The 16772-nt window shown below is 41.3% G+C and overlaps 1 long non-coding RNA gene across 1 annotated transcript; it reads left to right on the forward strand.

Moving 5' to 3' along the window:
* Nucleotides 1–3464: 3464 nt before the first annotated feature.
* LOC143664428 (uncharacterized) lies at nucleotides 3465–10472 on the forward strand. The gene is made up of 3 exons (XR_013166415.1): nucleotides 3465–3801; nucleotides 6910–7038; nucleotides 9396–10472. It is a non-coding gene; the product is annotated as an uncharacterized LOC143664428 (long non-coding RNA).
* The last annotated feature ends 6300 nt before the right edge of the window (nucleotides 10473–16772 follow it).

A 16772-nucleotide genomic window follows, 5' to 3' on the forward strand; every position in this document is an offset into this window, starting at 1 on the left:
TGTAAAATTACTGGGTTCAAATCCAGGCCACTTAAAAGCTACTTGATCTTGGACAAATGATATAATCTCTCTTTGCTTCAATTTCCTTATCAGTAAATAGAGGTTTCGCAATATTTATCTCAATGGTTATGTGATGATTGAGATAATACGTATAAAACAGTATAGTGGGCTGAATAATAGTCCCCCAAAGTTTCAGATCCCTGGACCTGTAAATGTTACCTTCTGTGGGAAAGGTGTCTTTGAATATGTGATTAATTTAAGAATCTGGAGCTGGGGAGCCTGTCTTCATTGTGTGTGGACCCTTACCCTCGTGTACCCATGCACTGTCACATCTGTCCTTATGAGAGGGAGATGGCGATATTTGACCTTAGACACATAGAGGAGAAGATAATACAATGTTTGAGGCAGAAATTGGAGTAATATAGCCACAAGCTAAAGACTGTTGGCAGCCCCCAGAAGCTAGAGGAGTTAAGGAAAGGATTCAGAGGGAATACAGCCTTGCCGACACCTTCATTTCAGACTTCTGGCCTTCTGGACTGTGAAAGAATAAAATTCTGTTGTTTTAAGTCACCAAGTTTGTGACAACTTGTTAAAGAAGTCACAGGAAACTAATCCAACACCTAGATCAGTGCCTGTAACATACTAAAGATTACAAAAGTGTTTGTGATTAGCATTTCAGAAGATGGCCAGAAATTCACACTCAGAATTATGGAGAACTAGGACAGCTCATGGACCATTAACTACATTTTCCCTCAGTGGCTTTGTGTCTCCTTGAGTCCAGAAGTGGGTTCCAGAAGAAAACTTATGGAGGAAATGAAGACAACATCAATTCAGCAGTCCCCTTTCCACCAGTATAGCTTTTAAGCAGCTGTAAAGGGGAGAGGGACCAGTATAACCTTAGTAAAGCAGCAGCTGCCTTCCATCCCTTATTCTGCTGATTGAGTTGGAAGATGTCCTATTTATATTCCAGGCAGCAAAGTCATCTGGAAGGGCCTTGAGAAGCCATGATATTGGTAGCTCTTAATAGTATTTGGAGCCAAAATTTGCTTCTCAAAGGTTGATAAAGAAGTCCATGTGTGAGAAGGCAGTCTACTCCAGTGGTTAAGTGCTGTTGGACTCCTTACTGAGTCCCTACTCTGTCAGTTACAAGTTGTATGACTCCTAAGCAGGCATTTAACTTCTCTGGCCTTGGTTTCCTCTGAGGAACTATGAAAAAAAATATTGCCTTTTTGGGTTATCATATGAATTAAATTAAATAATACATGTAAGTGTTGAGCCTTGGGCCTGATGAGCAGTAGATGTTCAATAAATAGTCTCCAACAAAGGTGAAGCAAATGCACTGTAATTCATTCACAACACAGAGGGCTAAATAGATAATTGATTTAAATATAGCTAAAGGAAAGTAAAATTTTCATGTACAAAAAGCTCCATTAGTTCTTGTTGTTGTTTTTGCTTAGATCGCAAAGATCCTTTTATTTATTTTCTAAGGCTCAAAAACCCAGTAGCACAAAAGTTGGGTGTAACCTATTAGGGTTGGAGTGGTTGTTCCTGAGAGAGAAATAGTAGGAAATCAAGATAATTCAATCAGTTTTTCAATAAGTTTAAACTGGGAAAAATATTTTGCCAATGAAAGTAGATGCTGGCATCAAAGCAATACTAATTATAGAAATATTATTCTTGCCAAGTAAGTTTAAGCTCCAGAAAAAAAGGTTATAAGAAAAGTGCCTAAAATCTCCATACTAGATTTAAAAGTTTAATAGAGGTGATGGAAAGGACAGTATAAAGTGGCCACAAAGACCAAGTATAAAAGTCAGATATGTATGAAAGCAATGAACCTTTCTGTCTGCTTTAATTGCAATGTTCACATGTTGAAAAACATCCCAAGATTGTGGACAAAGTAATAAAGTAAAAACTGGGGCAATTGCCATCTGCTCCATCAATAAGTCAAAGCCAAAGATGGAAGGCAGAATTAGGTTAGCCTTGTGATGGCTATATGGCAATTGCAATTTGTTGTCCACTCAGAAGCTGCTCCTTCCTTATTCCTTGCTACACAAATATCTACTTTTTAGGTCTAAGTGTTGGCACGTGACCTAGTTCTTGTCCACGAGATGACAGAGGAAGTCTGTTTAGGGTCTTCTATAAAAGATAATTTCCCCTCCAATGATGGCAAATGTTGGGGATTAAATCATATACCTCACAAAAGACAGATTCATGTCTTAATCCATGTTCCTGTGGGCATGCAACCATTTTTTTAAAACTTTTTTTTATTAATTAAAAAAAATTAACAAACAAAACATGAAGATATCATTCCATTCTACATATACAATCAGTAATTCTTAATATCATCACATAGTTGCATATTCATCATTTCTTAGAACATTTGCATCAATTTAGAAAAAGAAATAAAAAGACAACAGAAAAAGAAATAAAACGATAATAGAGAAAATAAAGATTATACATACCATACCCCTTACCCCTCGCTTTCATTTACCACTAGCATTTCAAACTAAATTTATTTTAACATTTGTTCCCCCCTATTATTTATTTTTATTTCATATGTTCTACTCTTCTGTTGATATAGTAGCTAAAAGGAGCATCAGACACAAGGTTTTCACATTCACAGAGTCTCATTGTGAAAGCTCTATCATTGTTCAATCATCGTCAAGAGACATGGCTACTGAAGCACAGCTCTACATTTTCAGGCAATTCCCTCCAGCCTCTCCGCTACATCTTGAACAACAAGGTAATATCTATTTAATGCATAAGAATAACCTCTAGGATAACCTCTCAACTCTGTTTGGAATCTCTCAGCCATTGACACTTAGTCTCATTTCACTCTTTCCCCCTTGGTCGAGAAAGTTCTCTCAATTGCTTGATGTTAATTCTCAGCTCATTTTAGGGTTAGCATGCGACCATTTTTAAGTAGCACTTTTTTTTTTTTGTCTGTCTGTTTGTTTGTCTTTTTTTTTTTCTTTTTCCTTTTCTTTTCTTTTTTTTTACTATTATTATTATTTTTATTTTTTTCTCTATATTAACATTCTATATCTTTTTCTGTTGTTTTGCTAGTTCTTTTCCTAAATCGACGCAAATGTACTAAGAAATGATAATCATGCATCTATGTGATGATGTTAAGAATTACTGATTGCATATGTAGAATGGAATGATTTCTAAGTAGCACTTTTGAAGATGCTATTATTAGTTAAGGCATGGACTTGTGTGAAAAGGATCATTGAGGAGTCTGTTCAGATGGGGCCAGATTGGTTCGGGGTGGGCCTTAATCCATAAGACTGAAGTCCTTATAACACAAAGGAAACTCAGATGTAAGCAGCCAATAGAAGCCGGAAGTCCTAACAACCTAGAAAAGGGAGGGACACCACATGTGACAGGAGGCAGTGATACAAGCTATGGAACCCCACGGATTGTGACAAGCCAGCACCAGAATATTAAAGATTCTGGGAGAAAGCATGGCCTGCCAAGACCCTGATTTCAGACTCCCAGCCTCCCTCACTGTGGGCCAATGAATTCCTGTTGTTTAGCCAGCCAGTGTGTGGCATGTGTCATATCAGCCCTGGCAAATTAAGAAGAGGTAAGTAGATAAAAACTCTCTACTGCTCTTGTTTCCAGTCTCTGAATATAGCTTTTTGATACAGTTGCCATGGGACTATGAGAAGGGTGAGAGAATCGGGGAGATGGCCACTCTGAACTGTGACATCATCAAGCTGCTGACCTCAGTACAGCTACCACTCTCTTCTGAACTTCTAGTTACTTGCAAAGTGGAAACGCCTAGTCATCTAATCTGCTGTTAGTCAAAATTCTGTTTCTTGCAAGTAAAAGTATTTTTAGTTGATTCAAATGTACAAAGCCATTCAGATAGTCAATAATTTGCATTCAGGGAGTACACCAGGATATAGCAATCTCTTAATATCTTTGGGCAAGGGATGGGAAACAAACTAAAAATAATCAACCAGAGATTCAAAAAATTTAAGGAGAAAGATAGATCAATTAAATATAGATTTGTACTGTTTTCTTCAACAAATATTTATTGAATGTGTTTTATTTGATAGGCCTTGCGCTACTGGGGGTATTTTGATATGAGTGTACATGCTTTAGTGGGAGAGAAGGACCATAAATACACTTATGAAAAGGGTGACTACTGAATGGGAAGTGCTAAGGAAGAAATGTGGGCAATACTACAAGAAGAAAGGGGGGTTTAACTGAGGGAATCTTCTCTAGATAGACCTAAAGGATGAAAGGGAGCCAAACATGGGAAAATCTTGGGAAACAGTCTTATAGGTGAAGTGAATGCAAGGCTTTCTAGAGAATCAATGTGACTGGAGCAGGAAAGGTTAAGGATAGAAAGATATGAGAGAAGAGAGGGAAAGGAGAAGTTAGACCATGTCAGCTTGCAGGCCAAGGTAAGGAGATGGATTTCATTTTAAATATAATAGGAAGCCAGTGAGGGATTTTAAGCAAAGAGTTGACAGCTTCTAATTTATATTGTTAATAGTTCACTCTGTCTCCTGTGTGGAGAACAGAGTACAGGAGGTGCATTAGTTTCTTAAATGCTGCCGGAATGCAATATACCAGAAATGGAAAAACCTTTATAAAGGGAATTTAATAAGGTACAAGTTTACAGTTCTAAGGCTATAAAAATGTCCAAACTAAAATATCCAGAGAAAGATACCTTAATTCAAGAAAGGCTGATACATTTGGAACGCATTCTATCAGCTGGGAAGTCACATGGCTGGTCGCTTGCTGGTCCCTTACTCCTGGGCTCTGTTGCCTTTAGCCTTTGTTCCTGTGGGGGTTCCTCACTTTATTTCTCCAGGGCTGGCTTTCATCTCTTGGCTTCCCTTGGCTCTCTCCAGGTTCTGGTTTGCTTAATATCTCATGGTGATGCCTGCTGGGCTCCCAGCATCTCCAAACATTTGTGTCTGTGTTCTCCAAGTGTCAGCATATGTTTTGAAGTTTCTGTCTGAGGCTTCTGTCATTTCTGATTCTCTCCAAAATGTTTCCTCTTTTAAAGGATTCCAGTAAACTAATCAAGACCCACCTGAAAGGGGTGGAGTCACATCTCCATCTAATCAAAAGTTCACACCTACAACTGGATGTGCCACATCTCTATGGAGATAATCTAATTAAAAATTTCCACCCTACATTATTGAATCAGGATTAAAAGATATGGCTGTTCCTACAATATTAGATCAGAATTAAAACATGGCTTTGAGGGGGTACATAATACTTTCAAAGTGGCATGGGAGGTAAGTGATGAAAAAAAGAAACTACCTGGGGAACTACAGCAGTAATTCGGTGATAGATGATGTGGCTTGGATTAAGATGATTGCAATGGAGTAGAGAAAACCCAATGACCAGCAAAATAATTGGTTGGTAGAAGCAATAGAATTTGCTGATGAAATGGATATGGTGAGATGACTAGTGACCTTGACAAGAACAGATTTAATAAACTGAGGAAGGCTGAATCCATATTGGGGTGATTTGAAGTAAATGGAAATAAAAAAAAGTAGGGTCACCTTTCTCAAGAAGTTTTGCCATAGAGAGCAGAGTAATGGGCCCATATTTGAAGGAGAAGAGAAGGACAAGACTTTTTTTTTTTAAGTGAGGAAATAATAAAATATATTTCTGATGGGAAAAATCCAGTAGAGAAGGAGAATTTGTTCATGGAAGGGGTGGGGGGACAATTACAGAGCCTAATCTAGAGCCTAATAGGAGTTGTGCTGGTTTGAAAGGATGTGTGTCCCCTAGAAAAGCCATGTTTTAATCCTAATCCCATTTTGTAAAGGTAGCCGTTTCTTCTAATCCCTATTCAGCATTGTATGTTTGAAACTGTAATCAGATCATCTCCCTGAAGATGTGATGTAATCGAGAGTGGTTGTTAAACTGGATTAGGTGACGACATGTCTCCACGCATTCGGGTGAGTCTTAATTAATGTTTGAAGTCCTATAAAAGAGGAAACATTTTGGAGACACGAGATTCGAGATTCGGAGAGAGCAGAGAATGCTGCAGCACCACGAAGCAGAGTCCATGAGCCAGAGATCTTTGGAGATGAAGAAGGAAAACGCCTCCCAGGGAGCTTCATGAAACCGGAAGCCAGGAGAGAAAACTGGCAGATGATGCTGTGTTCACCATGTGCCCTTCCAGATGAGAGAGAAGCCCTGACTATGTTTGCCATGTGCCTTCTCACTTGAGAGAGAAACCCTGAACTTCATCGGCCTTTCTGAACCAAAGTATCTTTCCCTGGATGGATGCCTTTGATTGGACATTTCTATAAACTTGTTTTAATTGGGACATTTTCTTGACCTTAGAACTGAAAACTAGCAGCTTATTAAATTTCCCTTTTTAAAAGCCATTCTGTTTCTGGTATATTGCATTCCAGGAGCTAGCCAACTAGAACAAGAGTCTTTTTTTGTTGTTGTTGTTACATGGGCAGGCACTGGGAATCGAACCTGGGTCCTCTGGCATGGCAGGTAGGCATTCTTGCCTACTGAGCCACCGTGGCCCCTACAACAAGAGTCTTTGATAGGAGCAAGGATGCCTCCTTCATCTTATTTGGAGAGAAGATGTGGATGTTTAGTGCCATACCGACCTGAAATGCTCTGCCAACTTTCAGCCCAAGAAGGGCAAGTCACAAAACTTGGGTTTGCCAAGGAGACATGTCCACCTATAGGAAAGTAGTGTTGGCAAGCAGCAATGTGATTCAGATTCCAAACCAGCAATAACTCAACTTGGGACAATTCAAGACATGCAAAATGTGATTAGTGAGTTGTTGCTAAATTGTCTTAGATTATACAATTTCATCATATTAAGATAAATTTTGAAGGCAATAGGAGTTCTGGATTTGAGAAAGAGTTCATAATTTTGCCACTTTTTTTTTTTTCTTTCCACTCCAGGAGTCTCTTCATTGAAAAATGGACCAGACTCAGCTTTGGACAGAAACTTCCTGATGAGATACATGGAAATTCTGAAACACAAAATACAATAAATTGTAAACATCCTTCTATCCTCAAAGAATAGTCATGGTGAGAGAATGTATTAAAGTAGAAAATGTGGTTCTGAAAGTATATTCTGTGAAAACAAAAGAAAACAGCTAGAAATTCCAGATCTGGTCAAAATTATGAATGCCTTTAGTTTCTATATTCTACCTGCTCATCTTACCATATTTGATCTCCCCGCAGAACTTGACCTAAATTGTCCATATTTTCTTCCTATTAGATTGGATCATATGAAATTTCTGTTTTCTAATATGATTTAGGTAATTTTATTTGATTAATCTAATAGTAATGTCATTTTCCTTCATTTCCATGATGCAAATGTCCACATTTTCCCTCCTACCTCAATGTCTATTTCTTATCAATCTCTTTCCTACCTTCACCTCCTTTGCTTAACCTTCACTCTGTCCTAGGCCCTATTTTATACCGCAGCTACAACCTCCTCTGGGTGATCTCATTGACTTCTGTGCTTAAATACCTTCCTTGTGCTGATGACTCGTATATTCATGTCTCAAGCCTCCTCTCTTATGAGGTCTAGATTCAAACAGGCAACAATTTACCTGCCATCTCCTCTTGGTTTCCACTCACAAATATTTCCCTCTTCTTCATTCTATCTCAGTAACGGCACAACCTCACTGCCTCCAGCCCAAGAGTGAGAAGTCATTCTGGATTTCTGCCTTTTCCTGATCTCTCATATCTAATCTATAGAAAGTCCTCTCAATTTTACTTCTAAAATTATAACACATTCATCTGCTTATTTCTATTTACATTACTCTAGAGCAGGCTTCCTCAACCTCAACAGTATTGACATTTCAGGCTGAATACTTGCTTGTTGGGTGGGGCTGCCCTGTTCATTGTAACATCTTTAGCAACATCCCCAGCTTCTATCCGCTAGGTTCCAGTAGTGCTGCCCCCTCCACCTAAGTCGTAGCAGCCAAACATGTCTCTAGACACTGCAAATATGCCCTGGGAAAATCACCTGCTGCTGGGAATCACTAACCTAGAGTAGCCTGAGTCATTACCTCATGTCTGCAGCACTATAATAGTCAAACAAGCATATCTCAGCTTCAACATTTTATCCCGTGTATACAATTATCCACATAAATGATTGTTTTCATAAATTGGTTCATGTCATATCCCAGACTGAAGCATTGTGGTCAGAATAAAATTAAATTCCTTTTGTGGCATGCAAGGTCCTGCATGATATAGCCATGACTTTCTTCGCTGATCTCATCCCAGGCAGTCCACCATGTTCTAACCATATCATTTCTCAAGCACACTATTTTTTTTTCAAGCATACTATTTTAGTGTCCTAGACTGCTCAAGAAAATACCATGAAATGGGTTGGGTTAAACAATGGGAATTTATTTGCTCACAGTGTTGAGGCTAAAAGAAAGTCCAAATCAAGGTGTCATCAGGGTGATGCTTTCTTCCTAGTCTTTGGGAATCAGGGGCAATCTGGAGCTGACTCATCCTTAGTTCCTCTGTCACATGGCAAGACAAATGGCAGAGTCCCCTGGTCTCTCCCTTCTCTTCCAGTTTCCATCAATATCTAGCCTCTTGCTTTTTGTGATTTTCTCTCTCTGTCTGAATTTCATTCTCTTATAAAGGACTCCAGTAATAGGATTAAGACCCTACTGATTTAGGTGGGTTACAGCTTAACTGAAGCAGCCTCATCTAAAGGCCCTACTTACAGTGGGTTCACACCCGTAGGAATAGATTAGATTTAAGGACATGTTTTTCTGGGGCACCTACAGCTTCAAACCACCACACACAGCAAGCTTGTTAGTCTCTGAATCTTTGGATTTAATCTTCCTTCTGCCTGGTATGCTTTTTCTTACCACTCAGATCTCAGCTTAAGTGCTTCCTTCTAAGAAAGGACATCACAGACAAACTATCAAACATATCCTGCAACTGTGCTCTATGATGTTCTTTTCTCTTCTTCTTCTTTTTTTTTTTTGCCTTATCACTAACTAGTGTTATCTTATTCATTCATCTGTTTACCTGTGCATTTATCTGTTTACCTGTATATTATCTACTTATTCACAGCAAACTGAAAACCCAATAAAAGCATCACAAAACCCTTAATACCTTTATTTGTTGGTTGGATGAATACATAAAAAATTGAAGCTGTTTAATTTTATATTAATGCAAGTATGAATGACATTATGGGTCACAATCTTAGCTGCATGCACCAGCAATCAACTGTAAAATCTTTTGTGATGATGATGGTGATGATGATAACAAAAAAAGTCTTGCCGATAATTTTCTGCTCAATTCCCTCTACCGCATGATCTCTGTAGTGAATTGAATTATGCCCCCCCCCCCCCACTAAAGACATGTTCAATTCTTAACCCCTGATCCTGTGGATGTGAACTCATTTGCAGAAAGCATCTTTGAAGATCCAATTAAGATGAGGCCAAACTTGAATCAGAGTGGCGTTAGTCCAATATGGCCGGAAACCTTATAAGCAGAGGAAATTGGACACAGCAGTAGAAGGAGGCAAAAGGAGACAGACTTTGAGTTCCAGATTGCTGGCAAGAAACATGAGAGACTTTGGAGAAAGCATGACCTATGGATATCTTGATTTTGGACTTTTAGTTCCCGAAACTGTGAGACAGTGAATTCCTGTCGTTGTTTGAGCCAACCAGTCTGTGGTATTTCTTATAGCAGACCTGGCAAGCTAAATTAATCACTGAGGTCTCTTCTATTTCCAAAATGTATCTGGTAGCTCTTCAAGTCATTTGTTTGTACCACACTCCAGCTTTCTCTAGAATCCCATCTTGACACTTGTGATGGTTATTTTTATGTGTGAGCATGCTTAGGCTATAGTACACAGTTATTAACACAACACTAATCTATGTGTTGAGTAGACTTTCAGTAAAATAGATTATCCTTGATAATCTGGATGGGCTTCATTCAATCAATTGTAAGGTTTTAAGAGCAAGATCGAGCCTTTCTGAAAAAGAAATTCTGCCCGTGGACTACAGCATCTGGTCTGAGAGTTTGAATTTGTAAACCCTCACAGTTGCCAAGCCAATTCCTTAAATCTCTGAGTGTGTTTATGTGAATACACACACACACACACACACAATACACACACACTCTACTGATTCTGTTTCTTTGGTAGAAGTTTAATAGATACAGTATTTTTCCTTTCCTTCACAGAAAATTCCCCATGCAGAAGGATTTAAATGCTGTTTTGATACTTGGCTTTCTTTGCCTTCTTTACCACAAAGTTTACAGGAAATACGAAAGGAATCAGATAACCTTGCTTGCAGCCTTCTAGACAAATCCAATAATCCTCTAATAATAGCCGTTCCAGGATTAATTTACAGTGGACATGCAAGATTCATCTAAAACATCAGCTTTGACAGACTATTCTTATGATTTTTAAATACAATTAGCTTGAAATGATGTATGTACCCTAGAAAAACCATGTTTTAATCCTAATCTCATTTTGTAAAGGCAGCTGTTTCTTCTAATCCCTATTCAGTATTGTATGCTTGAAACTGTAATTAGATCATCTCTCTGGAGATGTGATTTAATCAAGAGTTGTTAAGCTGGATTAGGTGGAGGCATGTCTCCACCCATTGATTCATTTCTGGAGTCCTATAAAAGAGGAAACATTTTGGAGAATGAAGAAAAATCAGAGAGAGCAGAGCAGAACAACATAGCCACGAGAAGCAGAGTCCACCAGCCAGCGACCTTTGGAGTTGAAGAAGGAAAATGCCTCCTGGGGAGCTTCATGAAACAGGAAGCCAGGAGAAGAAGCTAGCAAATGATGCTGTGTTCACCATGTGCCCTTCCAGATGAGAGAGGAACCCTGACCCATGTTCACCATATGCCCTTTCACTTGAGAGAGAAACCCTGAACTTCGTTGGCCTTCTTGAACCAAGGTATCTGTCCCTGGGCGCCTTTGATTGGACATTTCTATAGACTTGTTTTAATTGGGACATTTTCTCAGCCTTAGAACTGTAAACTAACAATTTATTAAATTCCCCTTTTTAAAAGCCATTCCATTTCTGGTACATTGCATTCTGGCAGCTAGCAAACTAGAACATATGTTCTATGTTAGAATATATGTTATAGTCAACATAACTTTTCAACAAATATTTGTAGGGAGCTCGTTATGTGCCAGACATATTATAATGGTTGGTGATAGAGTAGTGAACAAAAACACCAAGTCTCTGGTCTCATAAGGTATACAAAGAGTGATAAAGTGATAAGAAGGAAGAGAAAAATGAAGCAGTAAAAAGGTACAGATTGTGATGGAGGGAGGTAAGTGGTACTTTATATAAGATGGTAAGTGTGGACCTCTCTGATTTGTGGTTTTAATTTGAACAGAAACCTAAATTAAATGAAGGAGTAAAACTATGTGGCTATCTGCAGAAACGTGTTTCCAGGCTGAAAGAATCCAAGCATAAAGGATGTCAATGGGACTTGGGTAGAGAGAATAAGCTATAGAGATTAGCATCAGAGAAATAAGATTTTTTACCCTTTTATTTAATTAATTAATTAATTAATTTGCATGGGCCGGCACTGGGAATCGAACCCAGGTCTCCAGCATGGCAGGTGAGAATCCTGCCTGCTGAGCCACTGTGGCCTGCCCTGCCCTTTTATTTTAAAGCAAAAATTTACATATAGTAAAATGCATAGATCTTAAGTATGTGAATGAAATGTAGATTATTTCCATCAGCCAGAAAGTTCTCTTGTGACCTCTTCGAATCATTCCCATTTCCCATAGCAACCCATTGAGCTGATTTGTTCTGATTTCTATCACCAGAGATTAGTTTTGTCTGTTTTGAACTTTATATGAATGGAATTATACAATATACAGTCTTTTGTATCTGGCTTCTTTTCCCCACATAATGTTTCTCAGAGACATCCATATCATTGTATGTATCAGATATTCACTCCTTTTGTTTCTGTGTGGTATTGTATTTTATGAATGTGTCACAATTTGCTTATCCAATATCATGTTCTTAATGGATATTTGAGTTATTTCCAGTTTTGGGCTATTGCAAATGAAGCTGCCATGAACATTTGTGTACAAGTTCTTTTTGTGGACATGTATTTTCATTTCTTCTGGGTGAGTACTTAAGATAGAGATTTGGGGGATAAAGGACAAGTGTATGTTTATGTAAGAAGCTACCATATCAGTTTTTCCAAAATGGCTGTACCATTTTATACATCTATCTGCAAAATGTGCATGTTCTAGTTATTCCATGTTGTCCCCAATGTCTGGTTTTTTTGTATGCTATATGGTGGGGGTCACATTTCATTCTTTTTCCATGTGACAGTCCCATTATTGCAGCACCATTTGTGGAGTTTTGGGGGGCAGGGTGGGGGGAGTGCATTGGCCGGGAATCGCCCCAATGTCTTTTTCATTTTAACTGTTTTAGTGGGTATGAAGTGGTATTTTGTTTATTTAATTTACTTTTTTTCTGACATACAGTGATGATAAGCACTTTTTCATGTTTTGATTAGACTTTTATCTTCTTCTGTGGCCTTCCCGTTCAAGTCTTTTCTCTCATTTTTCAAATGGGTCATTTTCTTTTAAGTATTGATTTGTTGGAGTTACTTAGGTATTCTAGTTGTCTACCTGTTGATATAGGGCTTTTCCTGTGGTGGAGAGCATTGCCATGAAATATGAAGACGCCCATTCTTGGTGCTCATTCCCACATGCATGTCTCTCGCACAGATCTCTCTGCTCCATATGAAGACGCCCATTCTTGGTGCTCATTCCCACATGCATGTCTCTCGCACAGATCTCTCTGCTCCATATGAAGACGCCCATTCTTGGTGCTCATTCCCACATGCATGTCTCTCGCACAGATCTCTCTGCTCCATATCTTCCAATCTTTCTTCCTCCAGGTCCCTGGTTGGCGGCTCAAGCCATTTACCACTGTATGAGTCTATGTAGTTTCTAACTCCAGGCAGCATCTCATCCTTCACAATGTAGATGACCAGATTACTGCCCAAACCTTGGCCTACCGGGAGAATTTCCCCTTATTCTTCTATTTAACTGAGCCAATCCATTTTCGAACCAAACTTGAAATTTTTCTCCATCAACAAGTGTAATGGAGAACTGAGGGAGAGACACTGGTGGAGTAGTAGTGGATGACATAGGTGTCTGGACTATCTGTTGGTGTAGCTAGTTTGTTCTGTCCAGTCTTGCTTGTGCTTGATCCCAGAAGTACCACTTTCACCTTCCTATGGATTTCTGTTGGGCCCACCCAGCATTAAGTCCTGGTGGTTCTGGCAGAAACCAATTTAGGATGGGATCTGTATGGTTGATTGGTGTTCAATCAGGAGCACTATGCATTTCTGTTGTAGATGGCATGGGCTTGCTCCAGAACTGAAGGTGTCTGCTTTGTGGTTCTCACAATCGGGCTTGCCATGAACTGCAAAGCATCCCTTCATACCATTGTGTGCTGGCTTGAAACTGCTGTACACCCCAGAAAAGCCATATTCTTTAACCCTGATTCAGTATTACTGGGTGAGACCTTTTGGTAAGATGGTTTCCATGGAGATGTGTCTCCACCCATTCAAGGTGGGGTTGCTTACTAGACTCCTTTAAGAGGTAACCATTTCAGAAAAAACTTTAGAGTTGACACAGACAAGAGGACTCTGGAGATGCAGAAGAAACCTGCCCCCACTCCCCCAGTCCCCCACCCCCTGCTGCCCCCAGAAGCTTTCTGCAATGGGAAGTCTGGAGAGAAAGCTAGCAGACTTTCTCAATGGTACATGTCACCATGTGCCTTCCCAGTTGACTGAAGTGTCCAGAAACCAAGGACCCCAGCAGATGCCAGTTAGATGCCTTCCCAGCTGATAGAGGCCATTGGTCTTTCTTGAGTCAAGGTATCTTTCCCTGGATGCCTTAGTCTGGGCATTTTATAGCCTTAGAGCTGTAAACTTGCAACTTAATAAATTCCCTTTTAAAAATCCATTCAATTTCTGTTATAGTGCATTCTGGCAGCTTTAGCAAGCTAAAACACACTGATAATCCTAACATAGCATCTGCCAGGCTCTGTGGCCTCTAGCAGGGCAGCTTGCACCATCACCTGGACCTGCTGCAGGATACTTTTCTACTCAGGCCCTGCTCACAGCTGGCAGCATTTAATGCCCCACAGTGTTATGAGTCATAGCGTTATTGTCAGTTGGGAACACGCTGTCTCCATGATCCAAAGAAGACTTGCAGACACTGTGCTTCAAGAGGATGTGAACTTGGAAGGTAAAGGCCTATGGGTGATATTCAAAACCATGGGTCTTAGAGAATGGATGAGGACTGAGTCCCGGTGTAACTGAATGTTTAAGAAGTCTATGAAATGAGGAGTGTGCAAATGAGTGACCAGTGAGGTAGAATGAGAACTAAAGGAGAGTGGGATTCAGGAGACCAAACAGAGACTATGTTTCAAAAAGGAAGGAGTGATCAACTTGTCAAATGTTGCTATTAACTAGGGAAAGTGAGAAATACGTGTTTGTTAAAGCACTGAGATTTTGGGGCATTGTTTCTGTGGCATATTAACATATCAATCAATACTGTGTAAATTACCTTCTTGAATTGCTTGGAATTTAAATTCTAAAACAAACTACTTAACTTTAAATGCCTAATTAGTAAAGCTTCAGGGAATCTTCTATGAGATTATTTGGGGATTTTATCTGTAATTGTGACTTTGTCAATTAGGAAAGTTCTAGTTGTCTTAGAATACTAGTTTATGGGTTCTTATTTATAACTCTTTTCAATAACACAAAAGGTACCTTTATCACACTAATAATTAGTTTCCCCAAGAGGAGTAATTTATTAGTGAAATGTATAGTCATGGCTCCTTTTTTTAGTATAATTATGCACACTTTACACACAGCACTCAAATATGAATATGCCTATTGAATAACCTTATAAGTAATAACGCTAGTTGATGCACAATTTCCATATAGACAGAGCACACCATTAAATTGGGTTGCCAAACGACTCTCAGATGCTCAAAGTCAAAAAGTTACTTTAAAAATCTGAGTGAAATGTTTTCATTTCACTTACTCTGTGTTGGCTTCACAGAGTCATCACAGAAGATTATGCTAAGAAGAAGGGGCTTGTTGAGGAGGCTTGAGGGACAAGCCAGTCTCTTATCTGCCCCCTCTTCTGTACCAGATGCATGAGCCCGGAGAAAGGAATACCTTTCTAATTGGCCCACCCAGAGGAGCACCGTTTTGTAATGCTATTCTAGAGGGGGTATCTTTCTCTTATTAGGCAAAGGACCTTGCCATCGAGTGACATCGGCAAAAATATTCTTGATCTCACGGGACCACTCAAAGTTTGATGAGAACCCAGAAAACGGACTATTTCAGTAGCTTGGGTACAAAAGTGAGCAGGCAAGAACAAAGGACAGTCTTCCGTTCCTTTAAAGCAGTGATTCTCAACCGGGGGTGCATCTACCCCCTGGGGGGGGGGGTGCACGTGGGAATGTGCGGGAACAACTTTGATTTTCCTTAACTGGGGACGGGAGAGAGAGCGGAGGCCCTACTGACAACTAGTGCATGGATGCCACACATCCTCAATGCACAAGAAGTATCCAGTCCAAACCGTCAGGAGTACAGTGAGGAACCCTGCTTCAATAGTCACACCTCTCCTAAGAAGAAACTCCTGATATCTACAGACTAATTTTCCGTTCATACCTATGAGTCTATCTTTCCCAGGCGACATCAGGGTACACCTGTGCTGGGGATGAGGTGAACGCCTCTGCAATGCCCGTTAATTGCAGTGCATTAGAACCTACCCAAGGCAGGTTCAAGGAGTGGCGGATTTTGCTCACTTAAAAACAGAAACACCCATAGTCTGAATATATAGTTCAGATTTTTGTCCTCAATTGTCTTTATTTCGTACAGCTCCCAATCCAAGTGCTCCCGGAAATTGATAAAGAAGGCCAAACTCTCAACTCCATTACGACAGCTGCAGTGTTGCACAGGACTAAAAGACTCGAGGCCCCGGCTGGCCCTCACCGGGGAGGACTGAAGGGGACTGCTCTTCCTGGGCACCCAGCCTCGCAGGTCTTAAAGGCCGCCGTCACCTCCAGGCAGACAGCCCGCGGAGGCGCGCCCACACCGCCCGCGCCCACAGCCCACAGATGAGGCGTCCCAGAGCCCTGATCTGGCAGTCCCACGTTTCCAATCACACCCTAAACTCCCCGAGAACACCGCCGGTCCGAAAGCGGGCGGCGGGGACGGGTGTGGGAGGGAGGGTGAGCACCCCACAAACCGCTCAGTGGTCTGGAGCACCCGGGCCCCAAAAGCGGGAGCACCTCGGCGGCCGCATGACCCCCTAAACCCTTAGGGGCGCCAAGGCGGTGGCGGCGGTTAGAGGGGGTGGTCCGCGGCGGCGGGCGCCGGCACTCGCGCGCGTACACGGGCCTCCCCGCGCGCTCCTAACCGCGGTCCGCGCGCGCGCTCCCTCACCAAGGCCTCCCCGCGCGCTCCTAACCGCGCCCCCCGCGCGCGCTCCTAACCGCGGCCCCGCGCGCGCTCCCTCACCAAGGCCTCCCCGCGCGCTCCTTCACCCGCGCCCCCCGCGCGCGCTCCCTCACCAAGGCCTCCCCGCGCGCTCCTTCACCCGCGGCCCCCGCGCGCGCTCCCTCACCAAGGCCTTCCCGCGCGCTCCTTCACCCGCGCCCCCCGCGCGCTCTCCCTCACCAAGGCCTCCCCGCGCGCTCCTTCACCCGCGGCCCCCGCGCGCGCTCCCTCACCGAGGCCTCCCCGCGCGCTCCTAA

Source organism: Tamandua tetradactyla, chromosome 20 (assembly GCF_023851605.1).
Source record: "Tamandua tetradactyla isolate mTamTet1 chromosome 20, mTamTet1.pri, whole genome shotgun sequence".
Lineage (NCBI taxonomy): Eukaryota > Metazoa > Chordata > Mammalia > Pilosa > Myrmecophagidae > Tamandua > Tamandua tetradactyla.